The 13935-nt window shown below is 32.3% G+C and overlaps 1 pseudogene; it reads right to left on the bottom strand.

Moving 5' to 3' along the window:
- Window positions 1-336: 336 nt before the first annotated feature.
- On the bottom strand, window positions 337-1891 carry LOC108328460 (cyclin-U2-2-like; annotated as a pseudogene).
- Between the last annotated feature and the right edge of the window lie 12044 nt (window positions 1892-13935).

Raw genomic sequence — 13935 nt, 5'->3', positions numbered from 1 at the left:
ACTGATAATACATAATTTAGATATACTATTTGTTGCTAAATTAATTTAATCACACATCTTAAATATGTAATATATTAAATATAAATCTGATAAAGGCAAATTTACTAAATTATAAAATAACGGATCTACATGGAAGTAACCAAAGTAATTGATTAAATATTAGTAAGACTATTTCATCCGTCAATTATGCGCTCATTGTCGGTCCACATATGCATACGTGCCGCGTGCTCAAATTTTGATAAATAGTTACACTATTTTCTTTTTATACATAAAAAATTCCTACTTATTAGTGTCAATTTTCTGCATCTTTTGCACCCAAATCTCAGTTACCATATGTCAAAATAAGAACACAATCAAGTTACAATTCAAGGATTAAACCATGTTGATACAGTACCAATGCAAGCAAACTACCCACACAAAAAAATTGGGGATAGAAAATTCAGTGTTTAAACAGTGAAGAAACCAAACAAATTTGTACATTTTTCAAGCTTTAGCTTTCATCTCTCGTTATCCTAACTTCAATTACCACAACAAACATTTAGATTTGTATTATAACGATTTGTACACATAAACAGCCTTTCTTTATTTGCAGGCCAAAGGAAACCTTCCACACCAAACCAAAACTTCTAAGGTTACGACATCACACGAGCAATGTGTGTGAAACCCTTCTCTTCTCTATGCCTTGCTTGATTTCTTCTGCACACCTCAGGGTCCTCTCGATGTGGTACCCTCCTCCAATGCTGACTTCCCTCTCTAAATGGCAGCAATAGCTCTCAAAAACACTCACATTTACATGCAATTTGAAATCCATCAAGAATAGGAATTCCAGTTCCAGCTTGTTCAGCTCGTCAGTTGTTAACCCACCAACTTTTCCAAAGTAGGAATTTCTATAATTCCTGCCAGACAAAAAAAAAAATTAGTAAATCGTTTTTATCAACACATCATGCCCTGAATTTCAATCCAAGCTAATTTGATGGTTTAGAAATTGATGCATTATCAGACACCAGCAACACAGACCAAATCAAAATCTTAAAAAAATTGTCTCTTTCCTCAGTTGTTGGCAACTGATGTCGACGATTAAGATTGACATAAACAAGAAACAGGTGCAAGGCATAAAATGATATGAGATAAACAAAGTATAATTGGTTAATTAATTTGATGCGAGTGAAGAAATGCGAAGAAAACTTACATGTCTTCAACATACTTGGAGGCCAACATGATTGTTGTAATGAGAAGCCTATGAACATTTCTAGGATTGATTCTGAATCCTGGGTTGTTATGGCAAAACCTGTCAATGTAAACATAGGCCACAACATACACCGACGGTATTGCACGAGTGTACCTGAAAATTCTCTCTAGATAGGATTGGATTGTCATGTCTGGGATATCCCTGCAGTAAAAGATGTTTGTACTGATGGCCTTGGATAAAGAACAAGAACCATTCTTCACGATCCTCTCTGTTCTGGCCATGCTCCTCTCAATCAGCGAAGCCAGAACATTTATCACTAATGGGGTGCTAGAATCCTCCTGGTAGGAGTAGGAATACAAATCTGAACGAAGCTTTCTTGGGGAGATAGTCAGATAGGAAGAAGAAGAAGCCATGAGTGAAAGGGAAAGTTGGTTTTGTTTTATTTTTCAATAGTCTAAGGGGCTTTTTGTTGTGTGAAGGTGGGGTTTTGATAGTGTAACTAGGCTTTATATATAAATTGAGAGTAATTGAGTGTAATAGAAAGAGTGAATAAAGAAAGAGTGAATAAAGAAAGAGTGAAATGACACGGATTTTGGTCACTTGGAAGGTTAGTGGAAGCTTGAACTGAAAGATAATAAAATGAAAGGCATAAAGATATTATTAGATGAGTGTTGATGGTCTTTTTAAGGGCAAAGAACAAACAAAACCAGCTAAGCGTTTTGCACTGTAAAACATTTGAGTGTGATTGTGTCCTAGAAATTGAGGTATCAGAACAGTGTTGTGAAGGGAAAAGAATGGGAATCGAGTGGAGAATAGGATAGTAGGTTATTTGGACCCACAAATTTAGGGGGCATTTAAGCATTGACCCTTGCCTTCGAGATTTGTGCAGTTCGAGAGTCCCAACTATGAGTATTATAGTGAGATCTCTAGATACTACCACACATGCATGGGGCTTGACTCATCTTAGATCGTACAATCTTGGTTTTGCAACTTGCACCCGTACCACGTCTACCTTATGCATTCTACTTCCCTGTTGTTTCCTTTATTGCTTCTTTTATATATATATATATATATATATATATATATATATATATATATATATATATATATATATTGTTTATATTCACTCATTAATATGACAACCTACAGGTCACACGCATAGAATATATTAAGAGAAGAAAATAGTTCATTATGTTTGATTTTGTAATATATGAGGTTCATTTTGAATAAAACAAAAAATAATTAGAAAAAAATAGAAATGTTCTTCTAACAAGTCTAATATGTCTCAATTTTTATGAAACCGCGGTATAAAACGAAACGGTGAAAATTTTGTAAATATTGCTAATATATATAGGTTTCAGTTTAGCAAATGAATCAAAGCAATATATACATTTTTGCCTTCAAGCCTAAAGTGACACAAAATATTTCAAAAAATTAGAGAATATAATTCGTGATGATTGCATAGAAGCTTTTGTCAAAACGCATGTGTATGAGACGATGTTCACTGATCGGATACTCTTTTGTATATTGATTCAACTAAGTTTATACGGTTGTCAATGATTTTAAAGCTTATGAATTTGAAGGCAACCAATGAATGAACCGATAAAAATTTTACAGAATTTTTGTCGTTGTTGAATGGAATACTGCTAAATAGAAATACACTATCTACTCATAATTATGATGTGAAGAAAATTATATGTGTGATAGTTATGGACTATAAAAGGATTCATACATGTCTAACAGTTATGGAGTATAAAATGATACATGCATGTCCGAATGATTGCATATAATACAGGAAAGAGTTTGAAGGTTTGAAAAAAATGTCCAAACTGTGGGTTATCATGATACAAGCGAAAAAACAACATTGAAGAAAGTTGTTAGATAGAAAAGAATATTTGAAAGTAATTTTGTATCTTCCAATTGTTGGTATAAGTGCCTAAAATAAAAACCCCCACTTGTTATTTTGTGGTGGGTATAGAAAGCTTGAAGAGAAAATCAGGAGGCAAAAGTAAGAAGGTAGGCCCCCACTTTCGGAGGGTGATAGTCCCAAACCTCCTTCACCACCACTCATTATGAGAAGTGGAAGTTAGCCCATCTACGATCATTGGGCTCCTACACTTCTGAAATTGCATGAGAAATATCAGGAAGAATTATAAGATGTCACATATCTTATAATAATAATATTGTCATATTACACAAATTACAAGTTATTTTAAATAACAATGTTGTTTTGTTATGTTATAGAACTCGTTAGTTGAGCAGAGCTCCCAAGATCAATTCACTTTAGAAAGTTGTCATGATATTCTTGTTACTGCAATTGGACGACTTGAACACCCTGAAGAAGTACGTGTTGTTGGATCTGGGACATAGGCATTAGGCATTATTTTGGGGCTCATCGCTTCACACTTCTTACACAAACAATGTCGAGTATGAAGAAAGGCTAACGCAGAAGATCATTAAGAATATCAGGCGTAAATGTATGATGAAGTTACTTCAGAAGTGACTGAAAGAGTTATGCACCAGTTCAAACAACAATTTGATAGTTATGGCATCCGTCCATAACCATCTTCTCTAAATCAACATGTTGTGCTTCCCATTGGTAAAATTAATAATCATTTTATGCTAATTTATGAATTCGATTATTTTCTTCTATATAAGCTAACATTGGCTCTAACAAGTAGAAGCGATATAGGTAGTTTTTCATCTCCAACTGTCCTAGGGGATGACATAGACGACTCGCCTATGTCAGCTATATGTTTTCGATGGTCTCGAGACGATACTATTAGCTCATGGAACAATGTTTGAGGGCCACTGTTCTTCATGGTATGAAGCTATCAGACGATGAGGTCAAGGTTATAATAGAGGAAGTTGTCATACCAGATGCTTTAATTCCTTTGCTAACAAATGAGATATTTACTGTGGCACGAACATTTCAATCTTTTCTCGTCTAGCCTAGACAATTGGTTGGTTTTATTTTTGTTATTCCGGTATGGACTCCCACTATATACTTTTCAAATTTGAACTTTACATGTTAATGATGTCCAGACTTAAATATTTTTCCATGTAAAAGCAGACGTGTGGAAAGGAAAGTCTTACACCCAAGAAGATTAATTTATCTAAGGATGAATCTCTTGGTGCATTACACCAGCTTTGTGACATCGTTGTAGATGAGTCGATGGCGATTCCATGGAATTCTATTGTATTTGGGAGAGACTTTAACATCCCATTGTACTTGCATAAGCAAGATGCCATGGAGCTTGCGTTAGGGAAAGAAGAGTTGAATATTACCATCATTCAATTATGGATGATGTAAGTCTGTGAACAATTCTTTAAATAAAATTGATTTATCTAGTTACTTATATCAAATAAATTTTGTGTTTCAAGGTATATGTTTGGTGTAAGTAACAATATGGGGTTTAATGATGTCTATGAGTTTATTGACCCTTAACTCAGTCATGAAGGTAATAAATTTGATTACATCCAAACATACGTCACCAGTTGTTTTACAAGGGGGGAGGAAATACATTTTGTCCCTTATATATTTGCGTAAGTGTACTTTGTTAACTTCAGAGTTTCATATGTGATTTTAAGATATAACAATTAAGTTATTATTAATTTCAAGTACCATTGGCAACTACTTGTGGTTTTCCTACTGGACAACATTGTTGTGTGATTTTGCTCATTGCACAAGTCTTTTCCCAAACATCTCAGACAAGTAGTAGATTGGTAAAAACCTCAATGTTTGAACTTTCTTTGTTATATAAGTTCATCTTAAAAAATTTTCTTTTCATAGTTCAATTGCAGCACATATGATGTTGTTTGGAAAATCAACTACTACGACTAAAAAGCTTGGATGGTTAGCCCTTAAGGTTTGATATTTTGATGTATACTTTCTTATAATTGTTTTATTCCAATGGTCTTTTATAATTATTTAGAATTATGATCATATATTGTAGTGTAATAGACAAACTGGATCATATGAGTGCGGTTACTATGCAATGCATTGGATGACGATCATTATTCGTGCTCATATTACAAGTGGTTAAGAAACAGTAATATTTTCATTTAATGAATTTTTTCTCTCTCCATCGTTTGTAATTCATATACACTAATTGAAATAATTGTATGTTGTGTAGAGATTCAAGACTCTTCTTCCAATTCCCGAGAAGTCCATTCATTACATATGAAAAGTCCTTGCAAAATATGTAATACAACTGTACAATAATATGTAATTGTAAGGATCTAGTAGTTTGTACATTAGCATATCATCACTTTGATGTATAGTTATAATAATTTGTACATTGAGTTGATTTATGGTTATAATTCTATTTTGTATTGAAAAATATATTTTGGTCTGTATTTCTATGTTGTGCATATTGGTTGTAATATGCAGGTTTGTTTCTATGATAGAGAACGTTACAAAAATAGAACCATCTTTTAAAAAAATACAGACTTTAGACAACGATTGTGGTAAAAATTAAAGTTGAAAATGGTCTATGGCCTTGATTCAGACTCTAACCGAGGCCAAAGATCCGTAAATTAAATAAATAATTTAATTAAAAATGACCTTTGACAATGGTGGCCATAATAACTAAAACATAAAGTGCTTTTGAAAGCCCGTTACAAAGAGAACTAAGGTCATAGAGTATACCATATTTTAAGTAATTAATTAATTTAAAAGATCCATGGCAGCGGTACCGCTGTCATATATCCTATAAATTAAATAGTTATTTAAAATCTAGGAGGGTTTATGGCAGCAATTTCTTGTAGAACTGGTGCTAAAAACCTTATTTTTTTTCTTCACTTTACTACTTCGAGTTTTTTCAACTGAGACAAAATCATGACCTTTTTTGCTTCTATTAGTAATCGAGGCTAAAACCTCCCTTTTTTTAACCTCGCCTAAATATGTCTCGGTTCTAAAACCGTTGTCAAATTTCGAAAATAACCGCTATCATTTTCCTTTGCTATAGTAGTGAAAAATCAATTTCTTATTAGGTTGAATACAAGGAAATCTAAAGATAATTAGACATTTCATTATGTATAAAGTAACAAAGAAATAATTAAAATGAAAATAGTTAAATTCATATTTTTTTAATCAAGAAATAATATACATAAACACTTTAAGGGATGCTCAATCCTTATACAAAAGATCATAATTTTACTTTGAAGTCCTCCGATAAACCAAATTCATCCTAACATGTGTATATAGTAAAAAGTTTGAAAACAAATAGAAGTCCTTACGTATTCAAAGTGCAAAAAAAAATGAAAATATCATCCTAAGGATTTCTATTTATAGGTACTTGTTCAAATTAGTAATCATTGGCAATTACTAGATTCAATCCCATTAATCTAATGCTATATTCAAATTCATTTATAGGCTATGGTAAGAGTTTCTTGTTTAATAACTAATCATATAACATTTTGCTCCCAAATACTATTACTTAGAACTAAAACAACAAAGATTTGTGCGTAGATTAGAACACTACACCTTAGTGAAGACTTCCCCTATCAAATTATATATATAAAACCAATTAGAGCTTTAGACTGAATAGTCTAACTGGGTTAGAGCACAAGTTTCCTCCTCCTCAAATTTTGGGTTAAGGATTCTACGTTATTGATATAATACACTCAATAGGGTATATGTTCCAATCATTATAAGAGAATTGGACATTTGAGACTTTATATTTCATCCATGCCCAAGAATTTAATTGTGTCAAGTATATATTTCCTCTATATCTACTTTCCCTTGTTTAGATACAATCTTATTCCTATGGTTTCATATGTTCCAAATAATTGATATCCATAAGCCTTTCCATATTTTATTTACTTTGTTATTTAAAGCCAATAAAGAAAATTGTTGGAAATGCATGTTTAGCTAATTATGTTGCAGTAAACTTATACCCACCCATTTATTACAAAACTATGTTTGTAATTTTACACGTTAAGAATAAATGGGTTGTATTTTCCTCCTCCAACCCGCATAAAACACGTGATATTTCTATTATTGTGATCCTCTTCTGCTCAAGTTTTCCATTGTTGCTATTTTCTTTAATATTTCCCTCCATGCAAAATGTTATGGTGATAGAGCTACCTTTATACTCTAAAATATGTTAAACATATCATAATTTTCCTCGACAATATTATTTCTAGTCTAACTATTTAGCAAACTAAGATTTAGGAGTTTGTTTTAAACCACATAAAACATTTTGAAGATACACACTTGATTTGAAATATGAGATCAAAGTTTAGGGGACAACTTGATGTATATCTTTTCTTCATTCCCATAACACTTCGATTGGAGCACTTATTTTAATACACCTAATAGACATTCCTTAAGAGTTTAGGTCAATGACAATTTTAATACATCCTTCAACTCTATGAGACACCTTCTAAAGACAAAACCATGATAAAACTCCAAGTTTCAAAGCGGACAATATCTCATATGTGATTGACCCTAACGATGTTATCTCAATGGACTTGGATCGAAACAATCACCATACGAGAAAGCGTTATGAACATTCATTTAGCAAAGGTCCCAATTTCCCCAATAATAATAAGAAAGGTATGAATAATTACCATTTTAGAAATAAGATCTAAAGTTTCATGGCAATTGAATCCTTCAACATCATAATTTTCTAGTATTACAAATAATGCTTTGTATCTCTCAATGGATCCATCCAAATTATACTAATTCTATAAACCTATTTGCTTTCTATAACTTTCTTACCTGGGAGAAGAGATCCATAGTCCAATTGCCATTATTTTCTAAGGATACTAGTTTTAAGGGCTTGTTTCATGCATCTTTCTTAACTTCAATGGATGTTTGAAGTTTAGTATTGTTAAGAAAGTAGCCAAAAAGATTAGTATGGGTAAGTTAACCCAAAGATTAGTATAGTGTTAAATCTAAAAGCAAGAACTTTTTAGATTAATCATTGCAAATTTAATCAAAATAACTTCTCAATTAACTATTACTATATCTAATCATGTATATTCCTTTACCTGTTTTATCAAGTAAAATGCTAATTATCCAAACTAATTTCTTGTTTAATTATTAAAGTCTTCACCTTTAATCAAAGTAACTTCTTAATTATTGACAAAAACCCATCAAATAAAAGTTTATAACTTTAACCAAAGTGATTTCTCAATTAAAATTAAAAACCTTTTGTACTTATATGATTGTTATATGAAGACTTATTACTATGCTAACTTGTTACAATATAAATATCATTAATTTTACTTGATTACTAGATAAAATACATAGATGTAAAATAATCACAACAAAAAGAAAAAGAGCAAACAAGTTATTCCATCTAACCCCAATTAAGAAATTATAGCAGAATCAACCCTAGAGGCTTAACACTCCATGAAGAATAAAAATGACATAAATATGAAAGAAATTAGAGGGGATGATTTGAGAAAGAGAGAGAGGGGCATAGAGAACGAGGGATACCTGAAATAAGCCCCTAAAAAGGCTTCTGCAAATGTCTTCCCCTAAGTCACTTTATATAAGAGTTGGAATAGGCCATTTTCTATAATTTTTGATATAACTATGTTGAAATAATTAGTAAATCTATGTAATCATTATGCTTAAGGTAGGGTGTTAAGTGTTAGATAACATCTATACCTAATTCTCTTTTTAAGCAGTCTAGGACAATGCTTTTGATGTTTCATCTTTATATTGTACCAACCTTCAAATATATAAATAAAGAACCATGAAAGGGGTTCTTTAAGCCCTCTAGAAATATATTTCTTTGTTTTAATATTAGGTTGGTATTAAAGCATGTTGACCTTGCTTTGGTTTTATCTCATCTTATTCGCCGACACTAGTCATTATTGTCTGCAACTATCCGACGCCATTTGCCACTATCTACGATTGTCCGGTGCCTTTTCGCTATTGTCCACCTCTATCAACCATTATTCTTTGTCGTTTTGTCGTCGTTCGCTGTTGTCCATCGTCATAGTTTCATCCAACGACCACCGGATTTGGATCACTTCTCCACACGACGACCAACCTCGCTAGTGTTAAAGACCAGTTCTCCTCCATACGTTGCCACACACATTATCTTTGTACGGTACAAATAGGCACAAGTTGTCCATGCACATCATCTTAATGCGGTTTTTTGGCCAGGTACATTATGACTACCTTGACCAAGATGGAAGTCATGTGCCTACTAAAAAAGATAAACAGTGAAAACAAGTAAATTTCAAATTGTGTGCCCTGTTCTAGCAATCCTTGTCGCCAAGACTTCTTAAGTCCCTTTAGAGCTTTCAAAAATGTCATTCCTTTTGAAAGAAAGCTCAAAGCATATATTTCAACGATATTTAACGTCTTTATGATACAACAAACAAGCTTTCATCTCTCAAAATGACATACCATGATATGGTATCCTTCATGACTGAAGCCCAATGAGTTGTGGAAGAATTGAGGATGTTCTTGCAAGTCGAATATTTGAAGGAAATTAAGAAGAAACTTGACAAATATTATAGGGTGTGGATCATTTGTGCTTTACATCTAGACTTTAAACATATTATAGATAAACTTCTGACTAATCATGAGGTTCCTTCCACATAGACCTTGACCGCACGCCTTCTTTGTGTCCCAACGCCTCAAACTTAGGAAGGTCATAAACTAGTGAAACCATCTGTCATGGTTGTCACACGAGGAAGAGAAAGACGTGGCATTAGAGCAGAATGACATGGAGGTTATGAGCGTCTTTAATGCATATATTGTAGAAGGATGGGTCACACCCAAGAAAATTTCTACTCCTTGCATGGTTTTCTTTCTAAAATAGCCAATATCAGGTTGAAATTGCTAACTTCAAGTTCACTAAGGCCAAATATCAAGAGTACCTATAGTTAAAGTCTAATAGCTTGACAAAGACATCTCAATCCCCAAATACATCAACAACTTGCATTTCTCAATCCTTGAAAGTTCAAAATTCATGGGAAATTGACTCGGGTGCTTTTTATCACATCTTTGTTAATATCTCTTTGTTCTCAACCATTTCCTTTTAGCAAAAACCTCATTTCCCTTTCAAATGGCAGTAAAACTTTCTTAAAGGGAGTTAGTCAAGTTTCTATATCTCTCTCCCTAAATTTGAAGTTTGTCCTTTTAAACAACGAAAGAATCTCTCTTGAGCCTTACAGACCTATTCCTACTCTATTATTATATATTTGGTCCTTCAATCAATGCCTAAAATGAAGACATAAGGTCTTTATTTATAACTTTCCAGGGCGTGGCTTGAGTAGCAACTTTTGGTGCTTGAGTCGTAAAGGATTTACTCTAGATATTTCGAAACTGCCTTTTTACAACTTTAGCTTCACATTTTTGGGCTCAAGCCTTAAAAGTGATGTTCCAAATCCTTTCAAAGGTGGTTACTTGAGGTTTCCCACGAAGGTGGATATTTTTGTGGATTAAGCCTTGTGTTCTATGTTAGAGCCTCCTAAGATTACTTCTAGGTGAAGAATTTTTCATGGCTTTAGCCTTAGGTCAAGGCTTGAGGAAACCTTCCAAGATAGATTTTCTTCATGCGACTTAAAATACTTCACATTTCTCTATTTTTCTTTTCATTTTTCACTTTGAGTCTCTGTTTAATATTAAGAACTACAAAACAAACTAAATATGAGTGAATTAAGCGTAATCTAAAGAAAATCGAAACAAGATAAGTGCCAAAATTATCATAAAATTCACTTAAATTTGGTTCTTATTACTACATCCCACTTTAGAAATTTGTTTATTCACAAAGTCAGTTTGTACAAAATGATACAAAACAATTTTCACATTGGTTGGCCCAAGAACCCATATGAGATCTCAAGGCTTTTCTCACAGTACTAAATGGTGTCAATTTAAAATATCAAGATACAAATGCAAAATTATTCCATAGTCTTCAATTAATGCATTATATCCCATCAAAATTCTCATTTATGTGCAAGAGATTCTCCTCCTGAACTAAGTGTTTCACTCTATGCAATCTTGCATGCTTCCATTTAGTTTTGTATTTTTGTTTTCAATCAACATGTACACATAATTAACATGTATAACTAAGGTCTTTGAAGGGTTGTAAATGGGTTGGGCTATCAAGAAAATATGGTTTATCAAGATAAATAAAACTCAGAGATAAAGGAATTGCTTGTATGTACATGACATGAGTTTCTTTCTTTCCTTTCCAACCTTGTTTGCCATTTTTCGTTTCTTCATTCTAGGCGTATCAACTTTTTTATTCATCTCTTTGGATTGCATAAATATGTTTTCATTCTTTTTTCTATAATTAGGTGATAATACTTTTACCTTTTCTTCTTCTTTTTTTCATATCATCCTCCCTTTTTCTTTTTTTTTTCTTTTGACAATAAACATATTGTTCTCTCTCCCTTGTTAGTAAGGAATGTAGGATTTTTCACATTTTTAGGCTCTAGATCCATGTATGTAAACTTGAGGTTCAAAACAGAAAATTTCAAATTAATAAGGAAGGTAAGATTTTTACTTTTTCTAAACAAAATCAAAGCAAGATAAGTTCCATAATTATCTTAAAATTCACTTAAAGTAGGCACTTAACACAATACCAATCGAATAAATCTCATGAAAATCCAATTATGCATTCTAAGACAAAACACATAGAAATTCAACACCATTTCATCATGGATTATGTAGCAAAGGGGGACGGTAAAATCTAAGTCCATTTGTAGGTGGCATGGATGACGAAAATGAAGATCCCTTAAATTTAAGGATAAATGCTCTTGAAGAGGAATGGGTTGACGACAAGCCCCTAGCCAAGGGACCAATCACAAGAGATATGACCGAGAGCATTCAAGAGGAATTTAAGTCATTTATGGAAGGTGGGTCGAAGCTTTTATCTTTTTTGACCAAAATAAATTTTAATTAGTAGAGTAGGTTTTTATCTAACCTTGTATAATGGGTCAAGTAGTCTAGAATTTTCATTTGGACCTTGCTTTAGAACTGACATAAAACTCCATATGGAAAGGTAAAGGAAAACATATTGCCTTTACGAAACTTATACACCAAGCATAAAATCATCTTTTTTACCATAGAAAATTTATCACATTAAGTAAGTATATCACATCTTGTTTTCATAAGGGGAGCACAAGTTTAGCTTAACCCACAATCTCAGTGATATCTGAGTTTTTGATGATGACAACACATAATTAATAACACATGTGTATTCTGTGTTACATGTTCTATGATTACATGTTATATCCTTTTCTTTAATGTGTTAAATCTGTTAAATCATATCTGAGAACATGTTTGTGTTGTTCATTGCATATCACTGTGTTAAATATGTGATTTTATATGTGTATGCATGACATATGTTTTTGGAAAAGGAAAATCATAAGCACTATGGTTGAACTTTAAATGTGTGGCAAAACAACAGTTTTGTGTCGATTACATTATGGGGTGAATCGATTACAACTCGTGTGTTTGCACAAACTCTTTTGAAGTGTGCTGTGAGATTTTTCAAAGAGAAAAGTTTTCAAAACTGCGCAAAAAGATTTCACTTAATTGAATGCATGCTCTCCGTATTCGAATAAGTTCGTTGATGTTTTGAAAATCTGTTAAAGGCTTGTAACAACTAACCTAACGATCATATTTTAAATATGTTGACCAAGCATTAAATGATAGTCGATTGCATTAATTGTACATTCAATTTTTTGTTGGACTGCTGCTAAATCTGTTATAACTTATTGTTATATTCGATTATGTTAGTAGCTCAATCGATTAAAATGCGTCTGATATGTGTTATACTATAAATTGACGCATATTTGAATTCTGTAAGAACTTTTGTGATTCTAACAATTTCGTATCCTTTACAGAAAGTCGTGATCTTACAGAAAGAGAGGAAAAGCTCCAAGAAACAAGATTGACTGTGGTGATCAACAATTTATGATTTCTTGAAGAGCAAGATTGTTGGGTTTCATAGACTGATCAATCTGCACATTTGGGTGTTACTGCGTGATCATATTCTACAATCTCTTGAAGATTGGTTTGAGTTCCATGTTGTGACTACAAGAAGAAGAACATGTGTGTTCTTAACTTTGAGGGTGCCTCAAAGGGGTTAGACAGCAGGAGAGAAGATTCTTGCTGCTGGTCTTGTTGTGTATTGCCTATATTTTGATTAGAGGGTTAGAGAGGTGTTTTACATTTTTGACGTGATGTCTTCTGTAGAAACCTTGTTGTAAAAACCTTGATCATTATAGTGCATTTGTTTCCTATGGTTGGAAGGACACTAGATGTAGGCATGTTGGCCGAACCAGTATAAAAACGCAGTGTTTGAATTTTTTGATCCATACTCTCTTTTATTCAATCGATTACGTTATGTACTTGTTCAATTAAGTTTTCGCTGCATTGAAAATCTTTTACCTTGCGATTCAAAAAAAGTATAAAGACATCATCTTTTGTGAAAATATTTGAAGTTTTTGTTTTTACATTTCACCAATTCACCCCTTTTTAGTGTGAGAAATTGAGTCATTCTATTTTAACATTTATAAATTAAGAAAAAATAAAAAACTACTTTTCTATATTGATTATAACTGGAACATGTATAAAAAAAATTTCTACATTATTAAGATGTTATTGTACCTACTTTCTATACCTATCATAAATAGAACACGTATAATTTTTTTTATTTATTACAAAATTCCATTCCATTAGTTTTAACCAATATAAAAAATATCGTATTATTTATAAAATTATCCATCAAATCACTTTTTATATTATTAGTGAATTAGAAGCA

This window comes from Vigna angularis, chromosome 2 (assembly GCF_016808095.1).
Source record: "Vigna angularis cultivar LongXiaoDou No.4 chromosome 2, ASM1680809v1, whole genome shotgun sequence".
In the NCBI taxonomy this organism is placed as follows: domain Eukaryota; kingdom Viridiplantae; phylum Streptophyta; class Magnoliopsida; order Fabales; family Fabaceae; genus Vigna; species Vigna angularis.
The sequence above is the reverse complement of the archived record's forward strand: the minus strand, read 5'-3'. Positions and strand labels throughout refer to the sequence as shown.